Source organism: Protopterus annectens, chromosome 7.part0, assembly GCF_019279795.1.
Source record: "Protopterus annectens isolate FY-2018-M chromosome 7.part0, PAN1.0, whole genome shotgun sequence".
Lineage (NCBI taxonomy): Eukaryota > Metazoa > Chordata > Ceratodontiformes > Protopteridae > Protopterus > Protopterus annectens.
In genome coordinates, this window is record NC_056739.1 from 1508366396 (window position 1) to 1508391122 (window position 24727).

Sequence of the window (24727 nt, forward strand, 5' to 3'; positions counted from 1 at the left end):
CCTGCAGGTGGGATGGAGTACTGTTAACATGTACTGCCCTTGTCGTGTAGGAACACGGGCCATTGGATACAGAGTGATTAAGGCACTTTAAAGCAGTTGTAAGTGGGTTTGCATGGAGCTTAGCACAGCCAACTTCCAGTTACAGTAACTTACAGTTAGTTAGCTTCTATATTGCTTAACCTGTGTAGGCAGTGCTTACCGCTGCCCAGACCTGCTTACAACTGCTAGAAATTGCCCAAAGCTGTCTGTATCTAATGGGACATGTTCTGCCCAGCAACAAAACAGACAGCTCATGCAAGATTTGAACTAAGGACCCTACAAACTATATACAAAGTGCTTCACTACTAAGCCATGACAGACATGCATAATCCTGATGTTTTCACAAACATATCATCCAGTTCAGTAATGCAACAGTACAGAGAATGTATACCATCATCTAGATGTATGTGTGGAAATATATTAATCTGTAAACAGATATAACATATCTATAAATTACATGTATATATATATATATATATATATATATATATATATATAGAGACATGTGTGTGTATGGCTGTACGACCATGTACGCCAATACGGTACCATGCCGTGGAGCAGCATGTAACATCAGATAGGAGGGGAGCTAGAACAATGACATCTACCACAGTCTGTATACAGGCTAAAGTACATATTAACAATACACGCACTGCCAATATTCACCATACGTACACAGACCTCAGTACTGTACAATCATCCACAGAATGTCCAGGTTATGTCATGAAATATAACCCTTACTGTACATAACATGTGTAGCAGTCTGATATATCACTGGCTTGTTATCAGATATGATGACACTAAATAATGATGTATGGCACATATGCACCACTTCATGCACGACATATGTACAAAGGTTGACAGAGGTGTGGCTGGGAGCACATACACAGGCCCAATATTGACAGGTTGCTGTGATACCCTCATACATTTTCTGTTGTAACAGGGTTTGTTGCAACATATGTCCTAAGAGGGTTATGAAGTCAGTAACTGGCACGGCCTTCACCATCTACCGACTGCAATCCTCACACTACCTTCTGCAGTCCACAGATAGATTCTTCGTGGCTAACACATGAAACCAAAGGCATAACAATGGCTAGTCTGCAGATGACCCTGCAGATGGGATTTCCTCATAAACATGGACTTGACATGGCAGGTATTGCAACATGTACGACATCCATATCCTGACAAACACTGTTAAACCAACATTACTCCAAATGCAGTATAGCAGCACTTACAGTCTGTAGTCAGGTCAGGCACATCCCCCTCCTGTTTGTTGCCCTATTTCCACAGTGTATGTTGTGAGAGGTAAATCCTCACTCAATCTGAGATGCTGTTCGCCAAACAACAGATCTAGTTCCTGCTCACAGTGAATGAAAAGGGCCAACACCACCATGATGTTCCTAGATATTTGAGTATGTTTCCATGCAATTGGCTATGGAAATGTTACCACAGCTGTCCTACATGCAATCAGCTAGGGGAGGTCTGCAATTCATGCAGAGGCCATCAGCTGATTATGAGCATCACTAAAAATACACATGCTGCTGCCTAAGCATGGCAGGTGTGGGTCTCCACATCCACCAGAGAGGGGGTGGGAGAGGCAGACAGAGGCAAATACCTGTCAGGGAGGGGTGGGAGACTAAAACTGCAGCATGTTTGTGTCACACACCTACCAGCACAGGGTATCAAACCCCCAACAACTATTTAGAGCTTTCACAGATAGATGCAGTTATTGGATGCACCACATGGGTTACCTCTTGTGCAGTACTCAGGACATATTAGTGATGGTGAGTGACATTTGAAACAAGGATACTGTACATATAAGGCAGTTAACGTACATGTTCCTGTCTGCAGGAACAGGTGCCAGCGTCAACACAGCCACAGTCTCACAGAGACGCACACACATTGACACACTTGGCAGGGCCAGGAGTACAACTCATCAGTAGTGGGATTGCCACAACACATCACTGTGCAGGTATCACATGCACCACACGGGTCATACAGAGGTCATAAGGGAAAAGAGTATGAGGAGGTGTCAGACATTGGACAGCATGCTTCAGTGTGCCCATGGGGGTTGTAGTGAGTGCGGATGTGGCCATATGCACTATGCAACACACACACATACACACTTGGTGCAAGTACTAACATGCATGAGTGCATGTCTTCATGGGTGTGTGGTGGTCAACTGTGCCAGCAGGCTATACAAGGGTAGATGATAGGTATACCTTGGCATCAGGCCACATGACAATGGTCTGCATTGTGGCTTACGGCTGTAGTTTCTGCATTTGCCCACACAGGTGGTTATTGTATCCCCTATCCAGTCACTTGGGTGACTATTGTGTGTGGCCAGTGTTGTGCATTGCCTGTCATGTATCTGTTCCTTAGTCCATGCGATGAATAGTGTCTAGGATGTGCACACCTCACACATGCATATACAGTGACATGTGGAACTGTAACTGGGGTGTCTGGCCCATGTTGTTCACACGGATTATCATCAGATGTGCCAGTCTTATCCACCTGTGGCAGGAACTGGTAATGGGCAGCAGGTTTACCCCACACCTACATTGATAGCATGCTAACAGCATTCCCTGGTGTCAGTGGCATCTGTCCATACAGGGCATGTTGTCAGGCATGGTATGTCCATTGTGGGTCACATATGAAGGCACTTTCAAAAAAAAGCGAAACACTCAGGCAAGGAAAACTACTGCACACGGGTTTATTGTGTTAAGCGCTTTTCGTCATTCCTCATAGGATGACTTCTTCAGACAGATAGTTAAAACCAGACACTCAGCTTTTATATCATCCTTTTGCTAATCAATTAAACAATTATCTAATTAGACAACAAATTTACATTTAAATAGAAATACAAAGTCATAAGCAGTCTATAAGTTAAAGTAATATTTATAAAATCAGCAGATTAATATAACTAACTTGTCAATATGCTCTTTCCTTCACTTATAAAGTGCAATTCTAACAAAAAGTAAATGTATACCTCTGAGTGTTAGTGTAAGAATGTATATATAAATGTGCATGGAAAAAATATATTTATAAAGAAATATATATATAAAAAATATATATATAAAAAAATGTCTACATTATAAAAATATTAAATTATTAGACGTGTAGAGATGTGCAACTACAAGTAATTAGTTTGACCACACATCTTATCATACTTTCATAAAAAACTGATTTAAAAAGCTAAATCTTATCTTAAACAGACCTATTATTAAAAGAACATTTACATTCATTAAATGTCAGGCTAGCCTAAAAAAATGCTTAGATCAATAAAGGAAAAATATTCATGATGTTATTGTTAGTAATAACTCTCTATATAGAGCCGAATGAGATTCAACATGAAAACAATACACATGAATTCAAACAAATAGTCCCAGAAAAATGTACAAGTATGCAATTATCTTTCCAAACTTCTCAATTTAAGAAGGCATGATATATTGCATTGATCATTAAGACCTGGTTCTAAAAATGCATCAGTCCTAATTTGCCAAGTTAATTCATGCTCTTCAAGAAGTAAACAAGAGGGACCCCTTCTGTTCTCAGATATTATTTGGTTTATTCCTATAAACTTAAATGAGTGGCTGGGATAGGAGAGAATGTGCTTAGCTAAAGCATTTTCAGTTTTTAATTTGGAAATTGCATTTATGTGTTCGTATATCCTATCACGCATTCTCCTTTCTGTTTTGCCTATGTAAAAACATGGGCAGTTCATACACAATGCTCCATACACCACCATTCTTGAATTACAATCAAATCTATAGTTAAAATTGTAAGTCTTGTTATTGATAACATGAGTACTGCCAGTCTTTATGTATTTACAATATTTACAAGTTCCACATGTGAACATTCCTTTTGATTTACCTATTACCGAGGCTTTCTTATTCATTAATAACGTTTTGAGGTTTTTAGCCTTCCTATACACAATTTTTGGAAAAAGAGAAAATTGTGCGGAACATTTCTTATCATAACATAAAATTAACCAGTTTTTGTAAAGAATTTCTCTTATTATCTTACTTTCAAGGTTAAATGTCGTGATAAAAGTTGTCCCAAAATTGTCAGTAAAGATACTTTTTTCATCTAACTTTATGTCAATCTCTTGACTATTGTTTTCACATATGCTGATTTGTGAAATTAATGTCAATTGATTGGCTAGAGTATCATCATTCAAGTTATTCATTTTGTTCAGTATTGGGTTAATAACTCCATTTACCCTCTTAGTTATAACTTCGTCAAGTATGTCATTAATGAAGTCGTTAGGATAACCCCTGTGTCTGAACATGTCTTCTAATAATTTACATTCTTCAATAAAATCTTCATGTCTAGATATCATCCTGGCTGCTCTTATAGCCTGGCCCTTCACGATTGCTTTTTTCTGAAAATGGGTATGTAAACTAGTAAAATGAAGGCATGTCGTCAGGCATGGTATGTCCATTGTGGGTCACATATGAAGGCACCACAGGTTGTGCAGGTGTCCATTGGGGAGGTGCACTGTCTGCATGTATGTGCATATTGGACAGATGGGCAAGGTGACAAGCCCTCTGCAGCCTACTGCTATCACTCCATAGTCACTATCGGTGGCCAGTATGCAGTGTACTGCCCACATATTGGCTGTTGCCTAGGCATGTGTGTGTGTATGACACATGGGTAGAGAGTGTGATCTGGGTAGTACTGGGGTTGCTAATTGTCATTGCCTGGCCTTGATGTCACATGTATGGGTATGGCTTTGCACCCCAGCCTCTCAGCTATTTTACATCTGTTATCCAAGTATGGTTGGCATTGTGATATATAGTAGGACCACTATATAAGAAATATGCAAAACCCGCTCCACATTGGCCACAGATATCACACACTCACAGCCACCTCTACACAGGTTATGAGTTAGAAACACACACACGAACGCACACACGCACACACACACACACACACACACACACACACACACACACACACACACACACACACACACACTCCTGTCTTGTCTTCGAGTAGAACCCCTACCTAACTAGTTTATTACCCTACAGCACTATGCAGTTATAGTACGCGCCACAGACATTACTGGAATATTCCTTCCCCAAAGGTGTATTTCACAATGGATGACATCAGCAGGATTACCAAAGTAGGGCATTTCATATGTACTGCGTGTGACTAGCCTATACTGCATTGCTCCATACACAGACATTGGAGCACACACAAAACATCCAGAATTGCCACACTCCAGTGGTACGCAGTTACCGGACACACTACAGGGATTAGTGGGCTATAACCTTCCCAGAGGTGCATTTCTAGGTTGGTGACATCAGCAGCCTTGGCAAAATTGAGAATATGAATTGTAAGGAGTGTGAGTACCCTAAAAAGCATTGCTCTTTACACAGTCAGAGACAGACAGATGCACACACAACCCCACACACTTGCCAGATCTGGGGTTAGAACACCTATCTAAGTACTTTATCACACTACAGCAGTACACAGTTAAAGGACATGCTATGGAGATTACTGGGCTATAAACTTCCCAGAGGTGTATTTCTAGGTTGGTGACATCAGCAGCCTAGGCAAAGTTGAGTATATGAATTGTAAGGAGTGTGAGTACCCTAAAAAGCATTGCTATCTACACACTCAGAGACAGACACACACACTTGCCATGTCTGGGACTAGAACATCTAATTAACTAATTTTACCACACTACAGCATTGCACAGTTATAGTACGTGCTGCAGAGATCATTTGGATATTTTTACCCCAAAGGTGTATTTCACAGTTGATTATGTCAGCAGACATGCCAAAGTAGGGCAATGGAGGCTGTAGTGCCTGAGAATAGCCTCAAAATGATTGCTTCCTACTCTGACAAGGGAACATACACAAACATTCACACTTATAATGTTTGGGAATAGAACTCCTACCTAACTTATTACACTACAGCACTAAGCAGTTGTAGCTCACACCACAGAGGTGTATATCACATTGGATGACATCAGCTGCCTTGCCAAAGTTGAGTATATGAATTGTAAGGTGTGTGAGTACCCTAAAAAGCATTGCTCACTACACAGTTAGACATGCACACAAACACACACACTCACAAAATCTGGGGTTAGAACTCCTATCTAAGTATTTTATCAAACTACAGCAGTACGCAGTTACAGGATACGCTACAGGTTACTAGGCTACTGCTTTCCCAAAAGTGTATTTCACATTGGATGACCTCAGCAGGCTTGTCATACTAGGGCTATGGGGAGGGTGGTGTGTGCATGGGCCATAATCCATTCATCTAGAGGTTGACATGCCACATGTGGGCACACACAGGGCCATATGTCACAGGTACGTGTATGCAGCTGCTAGATAACTACTTCCTTGTACAGTCATGCTGCACAGTTGGCACGTGTACTACATAGTCTGTAAAGCTGACAGATACTGGTGGCTAGTATCTGCAGTGAGTGACATCTGCACCTCATGTGTTTGGGCCCCTCTGGCTGTGTGCTGGGTAGGACAGGCCTGGATGGCTCTTTGTCACATTCACCCTCTTCCACACATCTATGTACATCTACCTTTGGCTTATTATAGTGTGTTGTCCTGACATATATGTCTGTATTCCTATCCACTGTGTGTGCAAGGCATGAGTGGTGCATACTGACGAGTGTCCGCACTAACAACCGCAACTGCCAGATATGTCTGTTCCACTGATGTTTGCAGTCATGGCCTTCATGTGTTTAAGTGTGAGAGCATGGCCAGTATGACCTTTCAGTATGTTGCTGACTGACATTGGCTTCATTTCTCTAAGTGTGTGAGCATGCCCAGTATGGCCGTCAGTATTGAATGTGTGGATCGTGTCCAGGTAGTTTGTGCTGCAGTGCTGACCTTTGTGTTGTACACCGACAGGTAGCATGCTGTCTCTGCAGGGTATCCATCCATCATTTGGCTTTGACTGTTACTACATTTCTGCATAGCGGGGGGGGGACCTGTCTGTTTCTACATTTCTACACAGGGTTGTGGGGCACATCTGACTGTTATTACATTACTATGTAGGATGTGGCACTTGTACACATTTGCTATGACTGTACTGGTATGTCAGGTACTCTATTTCATTTTGTATTTTAACTATCATGCTGACTAGAGGCATACCAGTGTACTACAGATCGTGGCTTTGGTTGCCCTACATATTATTGTCTGACTTCCTACCCTTCAGAACTAACATCCCACTGCCTGCCCTGCTGTGATCTGTGTAGGCCTGGGGGGGAGGTTAACCATAGCCATCATTCTGGGGCCATGGCAGAGGCTCTGTTTGGGTTTGTCTACACATGTCCTGCTGGCTGAGACTGTTGTTGGGTATGTGAACCTTCCTGACTGGCATGTGTGGGTCTTATGGACACACATGTTGCTCAGCCTATTTCCTGCAGTGGGTTTTGTCACCCTGTGTAGTACTAGCTACTATGGTGACTCCAGTATGTGTTACAGATGTCATGGTGCCACTATGGGTGTCTACTGTCTGCTGCCATAACATTCGGCCACCCGATTCCCTTGCATGCTCACATCCATACCGTAGCTACAGGTAACAAGACATTCTACTCCATTTGGCAATTAGTAGGTTGATTGACTTACCTTGAGGGTGTGCCAGACTTGGCTATGTCGGATGCACATAGTACACTTCCTATACATGGTTGAGCACAGGTAGTGTCATGTTTGGCATCCCTTTTACTGTATGTGCAAGTCAGAGAGAGGTGTCATTCCCTGAGTCTCTACTGTGTCAGTGCATGTGCTATGTGTTGCCTCTTTACCAAGGTCAGGGCATACTGGGCACGCCTCCTTCTGTCTACTAGGTAGGCTCAGGTTGTTCCTCCTCCAAGTCACTCTGTGCCTGTGCAGGCCTTGGCATTGGTGGGAGGCTGCATGGTCCTGCCCCATGCTGTTCCTGCTGCAGCTGTTTCCACAGGATCATATTGTGTAGTATAGCACATACAATAACAATTTGGGTACATGTAGCTAGTGAATACTACAAGGCTCCACCGGATGTGTCCAGACACCAGAACCGTGACTTGAGCATCCCAAACACATGCTCTATTATATGTCTGACCTGTGCGTGCGCCTCATTATGACGTTGTTGTTCAGGTGTGTGTGAATTTTTGATGGGTGTCATCAGTCACAGCTCCAGTGTGCACCCAGCATCCCCCACTAGGTGACCATAGGGGATGTCCACACTGGCAAATCTCTGGGACAGGTGCGTCAGATGCCATATGTGTCAATTGTCATAGCTTCAGGAGCAGCCAGCACACAGATTCATTAATATGCCCTGAGCATCACATACAACCTGACAGTTGATGGAGGGGATGCCCCTGTGGTTGATGTAGGCCCTAACCTGCTCAACGGGTGATGATTTGATAAATATGTGCCTGCAGTCTATAGCACCCTTGACCCCAGGGTATTCTACTATTTGGTGGAAGAGACGCATATTGCTGGTCAACACCTCATGTGTGTTGAGGAAATATGCGTGCTCACTGCCATGTGCTGACATGGCATCCAGGAACTGGAGGAATACTCTGGATGCTCATACCTCTGAGTTCCCCATGATATCCCCGGTTGTGCTTTGGGAGGTACCTGTGGCTAGTATACCTAGGCCTACACATACCTTGGTGTCCACTGGGATGGGTTCCCCTCAGTCAGTTTGGTGTGTCAGGTGTGGCTGGCACAGCTCAACAATTTGCTGTAGGAGGTCTCTGTCCAGCCTATAGCACCCCACTATCTCGAGCTCATGTAGCCCCTGGTAGGTTACCCTAGGTCTGCACAGTCTTCTTGAACTGCTGACTAGTAAACTGTGCACCATTGTCAGACAGACATACCATGGACAGAATATTGGATTTCAAGTTAGGAAGTGGGTCAGTTTCAAACCAATTTGGGCAAGAGTCTACTAATACCAAATAATGTTGACCATTCCATTTTAAAATATCTGTGGCAACTGCCGACTATGGTAATTCAGGAATTTGGTGTAGCTGAAGTGTTAATGTGGTTTAGTGCTGTTGCAAATCAAACGTGCTACAGTTTCCTTCTCTATATCTTTGGACATAGAGGGCCAAAATGCAATGCTTCTTGCCTTTCTTTTGGTTGAATCAGTACCTTTGAGACCACAATGCAAGATTTTGATGTATTACTGTTGTAAGGCTTTATGAATTACCACTGTTGGACCTTTCATGATGATTCCATCTTCCATTACAATGAGTTCATCTCTGTAAGGAAAATATTGTTGAATATCAAGTGGTAAACTGGTTTGTCATGTTGGCCATCCTTCACTTATAACATTTTTTAGCTTCTGGAGAATTGGGTCTGAAGATGTGTGATTTCTTAGTTCATCAAACTGCGATGAGAAAAAGTTTCTGACTTGGCAAAAGTCTGCTTCATTTTCATGCTGCTCTGTCATTTGCCTTGGTGCGCATGACAAAGAATCAGCAAGAAACACGTGTTTGCCCTTTTGGTAAACAATATCAAAATTGTTCTTTTGCAATTTCATCATCATATGTTGCAATTGAGCTGGGTATGTATGCATTGGATTTTTCAAAATTGTCACTAGTGGTTGGTGAAAAGTCTATTTGGATAGGCTGAACTTTGAACATACGAACACTACTTCAGAAGTTCTTTCTCTATTTGCGCATAACACATCTCTGTTTGTGTTAAAGTTCTTGATGAATAGCCTACTGATATGCCTTCTTGAAGACATACTGCACCAAGACTGTACATTGAAGCATCACAAGAAAGCGTTACAGGTTTGTGAACATCATAGGTTCATAGGTGTGTACTAGGCTATCAGCCCTGGAGCCTATGTAAGCCTAGCCCAAAATGATTCCCTGGCATCTTGCTGCCCAACGTTAGTTCTCAGTGCCCCTATCAAGCAAGGCCACTGAAGTAATCCCTGTGGTGAATTTTCTATTGCCCATCCACTCATCAGGATTTCACTTGAAGAGGGATAGTGAGGTGCACTGCTTGACGTGAATGGGAAGTCTGTTCCAGAGCATGGGTAGTTTCTGGGTTAGAAACCTGTCCCTCCAGCATGTTCTGTTTATTGTGGTAATGAGGTTGAGGTCCCTGGAGCATGTGGCAGAGAGGGATTAGGATTTCTTCAGCTGTAGCATATCTAACAGCTCTGGGTTAGACACGGCTTTGTAGGTCAAGCAGAGACCGCCTCTAAGTAGCTGATATGAGACAGAGTATAGCTGGAGCTTTTTGAGTCTGTCCATATAGGGCATGTGTTTAAGGCCCAGGATCCTCTTAGTGAGGTATTTTTGTGGCCTTTCCAGTTGTTTTAGGTGTCTAGTGAAGTACATGCCAAATGGGGCTTTGTATTCTCTAATAGGTCTGATGAGGGATGAGTAGAGAGGGACTATGACCTCTTCTTCCTGGATGAAAAACCTTTTGTAATGAGATGTGCCACATAGAATGACTTTCTGACCACAGTGGCAATGTGGTTGTCAAAGCAGAGGTTGCTGTCAACCTGTGTCCCCAGTTCTCTTATCACACCTTCGGTGTTTAGTGGACTACCATCAATGTGGTAGTACATGAGCACCGAGTTTTTCCCAAAGGGAATGATGATGCATTTTTTGGCATTGAGCTTAAGGCCATGATTCTGGTACCAGTCATTGGTTACAGTGAGACCTTTTTGAAGAATGTCTGCATCAGTTGGAGAGTCAATAATGTCTCCCAGTTTGTAATCATCTGTGAACTTGGTCAGCCAAAGTCCCTTTATATTGGCTTGAACCTCAGAGAAGTAGATGCCAAACAGGACAAGACCCAGCACTGATCCTTGTGGGACTCAACTTGTAACTGGTCAGTAATCAGATTTGGAATCCACTACTTTCACACTGTGGGTTCTATCAGTCAGTCAGTTTATGACCCACCTTGTGACATAGGGGTTTATACCTAGCTTAGTGAGTCTATTTATGATTCCTGAGTAAGGGATGGTGTTGAAGGCCCTGGCAAGATCGAGGTAGGCTGTGTGGACTACCTTGCCTTCATCCGCAGCTCTGGTGACAGACTCAAAGAAGTCTATCAGGTTGAGCAGGCATGATCTACCTTTCACAAATCCAAACTGTATGGGATCCAGAGTTTGGAGATTCCCTATGTCCCTATTTATAAGGTCCATGGTGATGCACTCCATAGCTTTACATATTAGACTATGTGTTTCAACAGTGTTACATGAGGTATATATTGACAGTGCGTTTGTTACTTCATAGGTATTCTTTTCATGAACACTATCGCAGAGTTGGGGCATTCATCAGTTTTGATGTATAGGGTTCTTGATGCCATTTATGCTGTGTTATATGTGTAGTAGTTTTTTTACATTTAAATTGTTGACATTTTACAGAATGCTTAGTTGATATATTTCAAGTGTTAGCAATGGTGGGTGTGCCGAAATCCAGTTCATCACTAATGTGTAATTAAAGACCATGTGACCTTTTTTAACAAATGATTTTTTTGTATATAAGATAACGGCTGGCAGCGAGACACTGTTTAACTGATTCTTCTGATGAAGTTGGAGTGTGTCTGACGAAAAGCTCATTTTTGGTGCTTAAGTAAATTGTTTTAATTTGAGGGACAGACTGTGTGGTTTGGCTTACTTGAATTTCATCTGCTGCTTGTGTTACTTGAAGTTTACCTGCTGGTATCAGAGCATTTTTCAACTTGGTTTTATTAGTCTTTTGCTTTCCTGAGTTTGTCTTTTGTGAGCGTCATTGATGGAGGATGCTGCGGTGCCTATGTCAGGTTCTTGTACGGAGGGAGAGGTTGGCAACCTTACTCAGCTGATTGAACGTTTGACCCAGAAAGTAAATAATTTATCCAACCGACTGGACGATGTTCTGGGCTCGCAACAATTGAGGGGGCACGAGCCTTCAACTTTTATTAATGGAGTTTCTACAGGAGGGCAAGCAGGAGGCGGCCCTCTCAGTGTCTTGAAGTCTACACTTGTCCATTTTCATTCCGAAAATGAGCGTCAATCAACATGGAATACATCTATACCCACTGGAGCCCAGTCTTCTGAAAGTAATTCATCTATAGGAATATAGGACTGGGGCACAGGAGGGGCCCATTCCACCGGTACCAATATGTCGACACTAAAATCACAAGGTTTACCTAATTTAAATCAATGGCTCAACTGTTCGTTCACCTTCATAGCCAATGGAGGGAACTCAGTACCTGACCACAATATGGGTGATTTATTGGATCTCCCTTCTAAATTGAATATATTTGACCAGAATCTGATGAAATTAAGGAAAATCCAGCTGGAAGTGGCCTATTTCGGGGAGTGTAAGAGGGCTGGTATAGTCTTGAAAGGCTTAAGATCATGGCAGTATCCCACAGGTTTGGAGTAGGCGTCCCCTTTTCATCGTGAGTTAATTCACCTTTTTGACAGACATGGGTTCGAACTAATGGATCTTATCAGCAATGACTATCAGTTCGTGGCTGATAATCTATTATTGGATATCAACAAGCTGGATGGGGAAATAAAGAACGATCTACATTTCCATAGGTATAGGTTTGAATATGACCGTACATATAGTAGTATTGACCAACATATTTCAAAACTTACTTCTACTAAAATCAAAAAATTGCAAAGAGATATCAAAGTATACAAAGATGGTACAGCTTACCGGAAACCTCCAGTATCCCAAGGCAATTTTTTGTCCTTTAGAGCATGGAAGGCGGGGGCATCTATTTCTAATGAATCAGAATGGGGCATGAGGCCCAGCTCTAGGGAAACTACTAACAAGGATTTGACAGATCTTTCGGACCCAGTTAGATGTAGTGAACGACTAGCAGCACATTAAAAATCTAGTAATGTTGAAGAGGCAGTGGAGGTTTCATATTTTCGGGATCGAGCCTCATCACCCATGGAGGAACAGGGTCGGAAATCCAGCAACTGGTCCAGGTCCAGGAGGAACTGAGCCAACCAATAGCTGGGACTGGTTCATTTATACCTGGTCAAAGTAATGTTTTATTAAACTGAAGAAAGGACTTTAAGATATATAACTTTTATGACTATGTTTTTGAGAATGATTTAGTGGATATGTTGGCTAAAGGCTTTCTTACATGCCCTCAAGGAGGGCTGATATGGCTTCTTCCAATATTGACTTAAAACTCTATGTTAGAAAGTTAAATCTACAGGTATTAATGGGAAATTTCACCAGTGACAGGGGTGAATTCCTTCTGGCAAGCACATACAATCCACCGTTGCATCCATCTTTAAACCTGTTTGAACAGATTTGTGAGTTAGACATAAGACATGTCCTTAACAAATCTTTATCTAAACAAGCTTGCAGTTACAATACTAGTAAAGATGAGAGATTATTATTGGATTCACTAGCCAATTCTTCAGTGAGGGTTATGCAACCCAATAAGGGCGGTGGTCTGGTGGTTATGGATGAGTCCGATTATGTAAAGAGGATGGAAGACATCCTTTACTCTGAGTCCTATAAGGAGGTTTCAAGGAATTAATTGAATATAGGTAATTCAAGAGTTTCCACTTACTTTGGCGATATGTTTGTCAACGGATCCATTGATTTGGATTTACTGAATTTTATATCTTCACCTACCTGTAAAATTCCTATCATTTTCCGTTCACCTAAAATTCATAAGATTCCACTGGACCCACCTAAGCGCCCCTTAGTAAGTGCTAGGGGCAGCATCACTTATGCCAGTGCCAAAGTAGTGGACTCTATATTAAAGGAATATGTGGCTACTGAACCTCAAATTTCAAAAGATTCTTGGTCTTTCTTGTCCATGATTAATCAAACAACCTATAGTGAAAATAGTCATTTTTTAACAGTTGATGTGAAAGATCTATACACATCTATCCCTCATTCAGTTGCCTTAGATTGGATTCCAGTTATGCTGTCCAAAAAAGAGGCCCCTTTTAAAGACATCCAACTGGTGAATGAATTGTTGGATATTATATTGTCCAACAATTATGTTTCTTTTAACAACAGATTTTATTTACAGTTGATAGGAGTACCGATGGGTTCTCCGTGTGGTGTCAGTCTGGCCAATTTGGTCATGGCTTACTGGGAGAGGGAGTTTATTTTAGCTAATCCATTATTCATGGACAAAGTTGTGTTATATACACGATTTCTTGATGACATCTTTATTATTATGAAAGGCGACGAGGAGTCAGCTATCTCTTTGGTTGACATGTTTAATTCTTCCACTAATTTTTTACAATTTACTTATAATTTCTCTCTTGATCGGGTAGCTTACTTAGATGTAGAACTCTTGAAGGACAAAGAAAAATGTTGTTTTGTAGCCAAGATTTACAGGAAGGAATCCTTTTCTAATAGTTACGTCCATTTTGACAGTTGCCACCCTTTCTCCCCAAAGCGATCTATCTTCAAAGGTCAACTTGTAAGAGCAGCCTGCATGGTATCTAGGGACTGTGACTTTGAGGAAGAATGTGCCTTTATGACAGACCTTTTTTCCAATAGGGGTTACCCACAAGACCTTATTAATGATCTTTTACAGGAGGTCCAGAATAAGAGGGCTTCTGGAGTATATGTACCTATTTTAAATCAAAATATCTCTGACATAGTAACCTTTGAAGGGAGGAAGGATGAATCTTTCCCAATGTCGAATAGTTTTATTTTAACATACAGCTTGGATGGTAGGGAGATATTTGCTATTATATTGAAAAATTGGAGTTTGATCACTCAGGACAACTCTATCTGTAAAACCTTGGTAGAACTACCCCGAATAGTGTTTAACAGAGGTTTAAATATCAAAGGTATTTTAGAGAGAAAATCTAAGATTTTAAGCAACAGGAATGGAATGTATAAGTGCAATATGTGCTGCTACTGCGGCCATATAAAGACAGGGATGAGATTCACTATTAGGGACAAGGTGTTTTATCTAACGGGTAGATTCAATTTTGTAGTACACAAGTGGTGTATTTGGCTCAGTGTTCTTTCTCTCCTGCATTTTATGTCGGAAAAACTGACAGACAATTGCAGGAACATATATATGAGCATCTTTATGCCAACAGGAAAGGCAAGATGGATAATGCCTTAGCCAGACATATAGCAGAAAACCCAAGTCATCATTTTTTGTTTTGCATTATTGATCAGGTGAAATCCGATTTTAGGGGGGGATCTACCTCCCTTCATTTGGAAAGTAGGGAGTTATCGTGGCAACTCAGGTTGGATGCTTGCCATACTCCAGGTCTCAATGGCATGTTGTCTATAACTTGCCTTTTAAAACTTAAAAGGTTGAATAGGTAGCTTTTAGATGGTACTATCTTGTGTTTTTGACCAACCTATCTCAGGCCATGAATATTATCGGTATAATATAAATTTATCCAGTGGTTAGACAGGTCATATGACCCCCCTCCTTTTATTATATATTATTTATTATATATAGTTCAAATAAATATTTATTACATATATCGTAAACAAAATTTATTATTATTTTTTCTTTTAAAGCAGTAACATTGTATACCTTGGTAGCCCTGGGTGGCAGGGCCGACTTGCTTAGGTTTGATCCAAGTATGGTTTCACGTGTTACACAGTAACACTGGTTCTCCAAGACCATTTTTTGAAAGACCACTAGGTAGCTTAGTGTCGGACTTGGGACAAGGTCTGTCTGGTCTATTACATTCTCCCCTGTTTGGGTTATATACCAGGGTTAGGAATGAATTCAGCAGGCATTTGGCGGGAGTCTAATTGTATAATATTATATTAATTTTTATATAATTTTAATTTCATATTGCACACATTTTTTGTTGAATGGTTTAAATTGATCGCATGAATTGTGTATGTGTTATATAAAATGTTTAACAGAATTTAATTTATTTTATTTTTATTTTTAATATATATCTTTGATATAATAGTTATGTAGAGGCACTAGTAAGTTTTTATCCATTATATTTTATATTTCGTCTGTTGGTTACTTTTAGTGTGTTGCAGCTGATGTTTTTCTAGTTTACTGTGTATGGCCCTTTAAGGTATCACTGGGATTTCTTTTTTCGGCTTATGTATGCGCTGATTTTCTTTCAGTGCAAACACTGTTTTTTTTTTATGCCGAATGGTAATTTCTGGTACAAGGGCACCTTTTCAACTGCAGGAACACTATACCATTTTGGATTTATCAGGGCGTCTAGATTGGAGTGTATAGAATACCGAACAGCATCTATTAGGTGACTAAGTGTTTCAACAGTGTTACATGAGGTATATATTGACGTTGCATTTGTTACTTCATAGGTATTCTTTTCATGAACACTACCACAGAGTTGGGGCATTCATCAGTTTTGATGTATAGGGTTCTTGATGCCATTTATGCTGTGTTATATGTGTAGTAGTTTTTTTACATTTAAATTGTTGACATTTTATTGAATGCTTAGTTGATATATTTCAAGTGTTAGCAATGGTGGGTGTGCTGACATCCAATTCATCACTAATGTGTAATTAAAGACCATGTGACCTTTTTTAACAAATTATTTTTTGTATATAAGATAACGGCTGGCAGCGAGACACTGTTTTACTGATTTTTTCTGATGAAGTTGGAGTGTGTCCGATGAAAAACTTGTTTTTGGTGCTTAAATAAATCGTTTTAATTTGAGGGACAGACTGTGTGGTTTGGCTTACTTGAATTTCATCTGCTGCTTGTGTTACTTGAAGTTTACCTGCTGGTATCGGAGCATTTTTTAACTTGGTTTTATCAGTCTTTTGCTTTCCTGAGTTTGTCTTTTGTACATATCAGACTAGTTGTGCTAAAGGGGCGGTAGTTCCCAGGGTCTGTAGTAGCTCCCCCTTTGTGGAGTTGGATGACCATAGCGGTGAACCATTCAGTAGGAACAAAGCCTGAAGTGAGGCTGTGATTGAACAGTGCAGTCAGGTGTGGTACCAGTTCACTTTGTAATTCATGTAGAACACAGCCAGGGATATTGTCAGGTCCCATGGAAGCTGTATTCTTGGCTTTGGACAGTGCGGTTGTAACCTGTGCAGCAGTGATATTAGGAACTTGGCATTCTTCTGGTATTGTGATAGGCCCTTTATGGGGTGAAAGGGGGGTAAAGTTCACACTGAACCTATTGGCTAGTGTATTGGCAATATCAGTTGGCTCAGTATATGTGCTGCCATTGTGCTGTAGCACGGAGCAGATCTGAGTATTGTCATGTAGGTTCCTGACATAACTATAAAATGCCTTGTGGTTGTCTTTAGTATCAGCTGCAATTTTGTTTTCGTAGGTAGCTTTAGAGGATTTGATGAGGGATCTCAGTGCTTTTTGCTGAGGCTAACACGGGAGTTTTTCCAGTCTTGGGACTTCACCTTTCTCTTAATCACTTTAGTAAAGTTTGTTTATAGTAGTGGACCACCAGATTGGCTTCCTTTTTTTGGAGGAAAGTGTCTTGGTGCTCTTTGGTATGGCCCATTCCATGCACTTGTGTATGTGTCCATACAGTGCATTGGTTCATGATTCAGCAGTTATTCACATATTTTCCATTTGCATGGGCATTGTGAAGTTGGTCACCTCTGTTTTTAGAATCCCAAAGTTAGCTTTGGAGAAGTTTTTCATGGTGGTTTCCTTTACGGGGGGGGGGGGGGTGAAGGTGGGATGTGGATATCCATGGTGATTAGCTTGTGGTCAAATCTGACCAGTGAGGAGTTGATTACTGGTGTAGAGCAATGGTCACCCATGTTAGTAATGACCAGGTCGAGGATGTGTTACCCTGGTGGGGGTAAGAATGAGTTGGTCCAAGGCACTGGAATTTATAAATTCCAGAAAGCGTTGAGCTAGTGTGTTGGTACACATAATATCTCAATGTGGGTGGACTAGCAATTTTCTGCTTCAGAATTCCAAATGCTCTTTGGTGTTGTTCCAACTAGGACCAGTGTACATTTTGCATGTCAACTCATGCAATGGAGCAGAAAGCTCACTCAAGTCTGAGATGAACTTTCCTAAATACTTGACCATACCTAGAAAACATTGTAAGGATGTGACATTCTCTGGAACTGGCATTTCCACAATTGCTGTTTGCTTGGACAGATGTGGTTATAATCCAGAAATGGTAAACAAATGACTCACATACATAACTTCTTCCAGATTGAATTTACATATTTGAAGATTCAGTTTAAGATTATTTCACATGGGTGGTCTAAAACTTTCCTGAGATTTCTATCATATTTGTCTTCACCACTGCCTCCAACAATAATGTTGCCTACTGTAATAACACACAGATAACCAGAAAAAAATTAGTTCCATGGCATGTTGAAAGACTTCACTGGCAGAATTAATTCCAAATGGCATTCTGAAAAATCTGTCCCCCGGATTCTCTAAAGCTTGTACGGCATGCAAGATCAGTGCAGGAGCTCCAGCAGGCAATATGTCTGCCGTGCGATCCAGGAACAGCCTGCAGGGGCGTGCACGAGTCCTCATGCACTAATCCTGCACGGACTAAACCCTTGTATGCAAATCACCTCATTTGTAGGAGAAATCTATGCAAATGAGGTGATTTTGCAATCCAGGATGCTTGCAACCATCCGTGCAGGACTAGTGCTATCTGCAGAAATGTACTCGGTTAGTAACTGAGTACATTTCTGCAAAATCCAAAATGGAGCTGTGACAGCTCCAACTAAAGGCTGCATATCATGTAGTAAGCATGCCAATGGCCATGTATAAGGCCATTGGCATTGCAAACAGTAAAAACAAATACAAAAAGCAACTTTTATTCTTTTTTAGCCAATCTCAGCTGTTTAAGCGTAGGGCAGTGGCGCAAATGAGATCGAGGGGAATATAACAAAATTAACCTAAATTAAGAATTCTAATTAAAATCAGTATTCTGCCATGCAAGTCAATGGCAGGAAGAAGACAACCTGGCCAGTAAGTAGTGGTTGTTAATGGGGGAGGCTCAGTGTGAGACATGTAACTATGTATTAGCAGGAAATCCTATGCAAATGAAGGGAGGGATAGTGAATCCCAATTTTCCCCAGCATGGGAGTCAGGTCCCAACAGTGTCAGAGTAGGAATAGCTTGGTGCAAGCCTAGGAGTTAGGTGACATCATGGGGGGTGTCAAGCATACTGTAAGTGGATTGGAGCCCTGTGGCCTGGGTTTGCACCAAGCTTAGCACAGCTAAGCTAGAGGGTGTGTCTAAACCTGCCTAGCACTCTTTACAATGCCTAAGTGGGTCTGCGTGCCGCTTACCGGGTTTTAAAGGCAGAAAACAAAGCTTAAACCAGGAAATAGCAGCACTGTGCACATTTGAGCACTCTGTTTGCACGGCACACCCCCGGGCTTAAACAGGAAGGCATTGGGAAGGGAAAACAGCAGTAGGAAGTTAATCAAGGAGAACTAGCATAGCTAGCTGGTGAAATGTATCAGAATCAGCCAATTACACAGGCAGCAGACCAGCCAGCCCAGAACACTACTATAAACTATGCAAACACCTTCCCCTCTGTTTTTTCCCACACTCTACACCACTGGTGTAAACAAGTGGGGAACGTTTAACACTCACAACAGCAAAATGATAGGGGCTGCAATAGCTATCATACAACAACTTATGGACGAGGCTGAGGGTGGTGAGGATGTGAATGCTGTCGACCAACACACAGTGAGGAGATGGAGAAGAGTGTAGAAACCCAGGGTAACCTACCAGGGGCTACATGAGCTTGGGATAGTGGAGCTCTATAGGGTGGACAGAGACCTCCTACAGCAAATAGTTAAACTGTGCCGGCCATGCATGCCACACAGAACTAACAGAGGGAAACCCATCCCAGTGGATACCAAGGTATGTGTAGGCCTACGAATACTAGCTACAGGTACCTTCCAAAGGCCAACTGGAGATATGATGGGAATCTCACAGTCATCAGCATCCAGAGTACTCCACCAGTTCCTGGATGCTATGTCAGCACATGTCGGTGAGCACGTATATTTCCCAACACCTGTGAGGCGTTGGCCAGAAATATACAGCTGTTCCACCAAATAGCAGAATACCCTGAGGTAGTGGGTGCTATAGACTGCACGCACATACATATCAAAGCACCACCCGGTGAGCGGGGTAGGGTCTACAACAACCGCAAGGGCTTCCCCTTCATCAACTGCCAGGTCATGTAATAATGAATGTGTGTGCTGGCTGTCCTGGAAGCTATCATGATTCTCACATCTGGAATCTGAGGCAGCTGTACCAGAGATTTGCCAATGGGGACATCCCTGACGGTCACCTAGTGGGGGATATGCACACACACCCAAACAAGAACTCCATAATGAGGCACATGCACAGACCAGAATTATAGTAGAGCATGTGTTTGGGATGCTCAAGTCATGGTTCCGGTGCCTGGTCACATCCAGTGAAGCCTTGCAGTACTCACCAGCTACATGTACCCAAATTGTCCTCCTATGTGCCATGCTACACAATATGATCCTGTGGAAACAGCTGTAGCAGGAACAGCACGGGGCAGGGCCACACAGCCCCCCACCATTGCCAAGGCCTGCACACGCACAGAGTGACTCAGAGGAGGAACAACCTGAGCCTGCCCCAGTAGGCAGAACGAAGCATGCCCAGTATGCCCTGGCCTTGGCAAAGAGGCAACACATAGCACATACACTGACACAGGAGGGACCCAGGAATTGCAACTCTCTCCGACTCTCACATACAGTAAAAGGGATGCCAAACATTATACTATCTGTACTCAGCCATGTGTAGGGAGTGTACTATGTGCATCTGACATAGGCAGTTCTGCAGCACCACCCTCAATACTGGGACACCCACAAGATAAGTGACTCACACATGCCAGTCAGGGGGGGTTCACATACCCAACAACAGTCACAGCCACCAGTTCAGGTGTAGTCAAACACAAACAAAGGCTGTGCTATGGCCTCTGAATGATGCCTATGAGTAACCTCCCCCCAAGGCCTACACAGACAGATGACTGCAGATCAGGCAGTGAGATGTCAGTTCTGAAGGATAGGAAGTCTGAAACTAATATGTAGGTAAATAAAAGCTAAGATCTGTAGTACACTGGTATGCCTCTAGGCAGCATGATATGTAAGACTACAGAATGAAATGGAGTACCTGGCATACCAGCACAGTCATAGCAAATGTGTACAGGTGTCAGGTGTGTATATGTAGTAACAGGCAGGTGTGCACTCCAATCCTGTGTAGACATGTAGAAATAGGCAGGTGTGCCCCCCCATCCTACATAGAAATGTAGTAACAGTCAGGTGTGCCCCCCAAAGCCTGTGTATAAATGTAGAAATAGTCAGGTGTGCCCCCCATCCTACATATAAATGTAATAACAGTCAGGTATGCCCCCTCCCAAAGCCTGTGTATAAATGTAGAAATAGTCAGGTGTGCCCCACCCCATCCTACGTAGAAATGTAGTAACAGTCAGGTGTGCCCCCCAAAGCCTGTGTAGAAATGTAGAAATAGTCAGGTGTGCCCCCCATCCTACATATAAATGTAATAACAGTCAGGTATGCCCCCTCCCAAAGTCTGTGTAGAAATGTAGAAATAGTCAGGTGTGCCCCACCCCATCCTACGTAGAAATGTAGTAACAGTCAGGTGTGCCTCCCCAAAGCCTGTGTAGAAATGTAGAAATAGTCAGGTGTGCCACACCTCATCCTACATAGAAATGTAGTAACAGTCAGGTGTGCCCCCAAATCCTATGAAGAAATGTAGAAATATGCACGTGTGCCCCTCCATCCCATGTAGAAATGCAGTAACAGTCAATGCCATGTCATCAACAGACACCATGCAGAAACTGTATGCTACCTGTAGGTGTACAACTCATAAGTCAGTACTGCAATACAGACTACCTGGACTTGATCCACACATTCAATACAGACGGGCATACTGGGCATGCTTGCACATTTAGAGAAATGAAGACAATGTCAGTCAACAAAACACTGAAAGGTCATACTGGGCATGCTCACACAAACACATGAAGGCCCTGTTTGCAAACACCAGTGGACCAGACATAACTGGCAGTCACAGATGTTAGTGCAGACACTCCTCAGTATGCAGCACACATGCTTTGCATACACAGTGGACAGGAATACAGACATATATCTAAGGACAACACACTATAATAAGTCAAAGGTAGATGGTACATAGATGTGTGGAAGAGGGTGACTGTGACAAGGAGCCATTCAGGCCTGTCCCACCCAGCACACAGCCAAAGGGCCACAACCACATGCGGTTCAGATGTCACTCACTGTAGATACTAACCACCGGTTTCTGTCAGCAGTACAGACTATGTGGTGCAAGTGCTAGCTGTGCAGCATGACTGTACAAGGAAGGTGTCATCTAGCATCTGTATACACATACCTCATGAAATATGACCCTGTGTGTGTGCCTGCATGTGGTGTGTCAACCTCTAGATGAATGAGTTATGACCCATGCACACACACTGCCCCCGCATAGCCCTACAATGACAAGCCTGCTGAAGTCATCCACTGTGAAATACACATTTGGAAGAGTTGTAGCCCAGTAATCTCCATGGCATGTCCCCTAACTGTGTACTGCTGTAGTGTGATAAACTAATTAGGTAGGAGTTCTAATCCCAGACTTGCCAACTGTGTGTGTGTGTGTGTGTGTGTGTGTGTGTGTGTGTGTGTGTGTGTGTGTGTGTGTGTGTGTGTCTGTGTAGAGAGCAATGCTTTTTAGGGTAGTCACACTCCCCACAATTCAAATGCTCAACTTTGGCAAAGCTGCTGATGTCATCCACCTAGAAATGCACCTCTGTGAATGTTGTAGCCCAATAATCTCCATAGTGCATCCTGTAACTGCTGTAGTGTGATAAATTAGTTAGGTAGGTGTTCTAATCCCAGACCTGGCAAGTGTGTGTGTCTGTCTGTGTAGAGAGCAATGCTTTTTGGGGTAGTCACACTCCCTACAGTCAAATGATCAAATTTGGCAAGGCTGCTGATGTCATCCACCTAGAAGTACACCTCTGTGAAGGTCATAGCCCAGTGAACTTCATAGTATGTCCTGTAACTGTATACTGCTGTTGTGTGATAAATTAGTTAGGTAGGTGTTTTAATCCCAGACTTGGCAAGTGTATGTGTTTGTGTAGAGAGCAATGCTTTTTAGGGTAGTCACACTCCCCACAATTCAAATGCTCAACTTTGGCAAGGCTGCTGATGTCATCCACCTAGAAATACACCTCTCTGAAGGCTGTAGCCCAGTAATTTCCATAGTGTGTCCTGTAACTGTGTACTGCTGTAGTGTGGTATAGAACTTTTGTAGGGTTCTAGTACCACCCATGGCAGTTCTGGATGTTTTGTGTGTGTTTCAATGTCTGTGTAGGGAGCAATGCATTTTAGGCTAGTCACACTCAGTACATTCCAAATGCCCTACTTTGGCAATCCAGCTGATGTCATTCATTGTGAAATACACCTTTGGGGAAGGAGTTCTCCACAAATCCCTGTGGTGCAGCCTATAACAGCTCCATGCTGTAGTGTGATATTGACCTCAGTTAGGGTTTCTATACCCACACATGTCGGTTGTGGATGTTTTGTGTTTGTGTCACTGTCTGTGTAGGGAGCAAAGCATTTTAGCCTAGCCACACTGACTACAATTCGAATGTCCTACCCTGGAATTCTGCTGATGTCATCCAATGTGATTTACACCTTTGGGGAAGAAGTACACCGATAATCTCCATGGTGTGTACTATAACTGTGTAGTGCTGTAGTGTAATAAACTAGTTAGGGATTCTACTCTCAGACATAACAGGTGTGTGTGCATTTGTAACTCGTATCCTGTGTGGAGGTGGGTGTGAGTGTGTGACACCTGGGTCCAATTTGGAGTGGATTTTGCAAATTTCTTATATGGTGGCCCTACTATATGACAGTGTCCACCATACAGGGATAACAGATGTGAAATAGCCAAGAGGCTGGGATGCAAATCTATACCCATACATGTGACATCAAGCTCAGGCAATCACAGTTAGCAACCCCAGTGTTACCCAGATCACACTCTCAACCCATGTCTCATACACACACACATGCCTAGGCAACACCCAATATGTGGGTAGTACACTGCATATTGGCCGCTGATAGTAACTATGGAGTGATTGCTGTGGGCTACAGAGGACATGGCACTCTGTTCAATATGCACGTACATGCAGACAGTGCACCTTCCCCATGTTCCCCACTGGACACCTGCAACACCTGTTGTGAAATCACATGTGACCCACAAAGGATATACCATGCCTGACAACATGCCCTGTATGGACAGATGCCACTCACACCAGGGAATTCCATTAGCATGCTATCAATGTAGGTGCAGGGTAAACCTTCTCTCCATTACCAGTTCCTGCCACAGGTGGTCAAGACTGGCACATGTGATGATAATCTGTGTACACAACATAGGCCAGACAATACAGGTACAGCTCCACATGTCACTGTACATGCATGTGGGAGGTGTGCCCATCCCAGACACTGTCCATATCATGGACTAAGGAACACATACATGGCAAGCGATACACAGCATTGGCCACACACAATAGTCACCCAGGTGACGGGATACACACCTGTGTGGGCAAATGCAGAAACAACAGCTCTGAGCCACAATGCAGACTATTGGCATGTGGCCTGATGCCAAGTTATACCCATCACCTAGCCTTGTATAGCTATCTGGCAGTCGACCACCACACAGCCGTGCAGAAATGCACCCATGCATGTCAATACTGGCATCCTGTGTGTTTGTGTGTGTTGTATGATGTG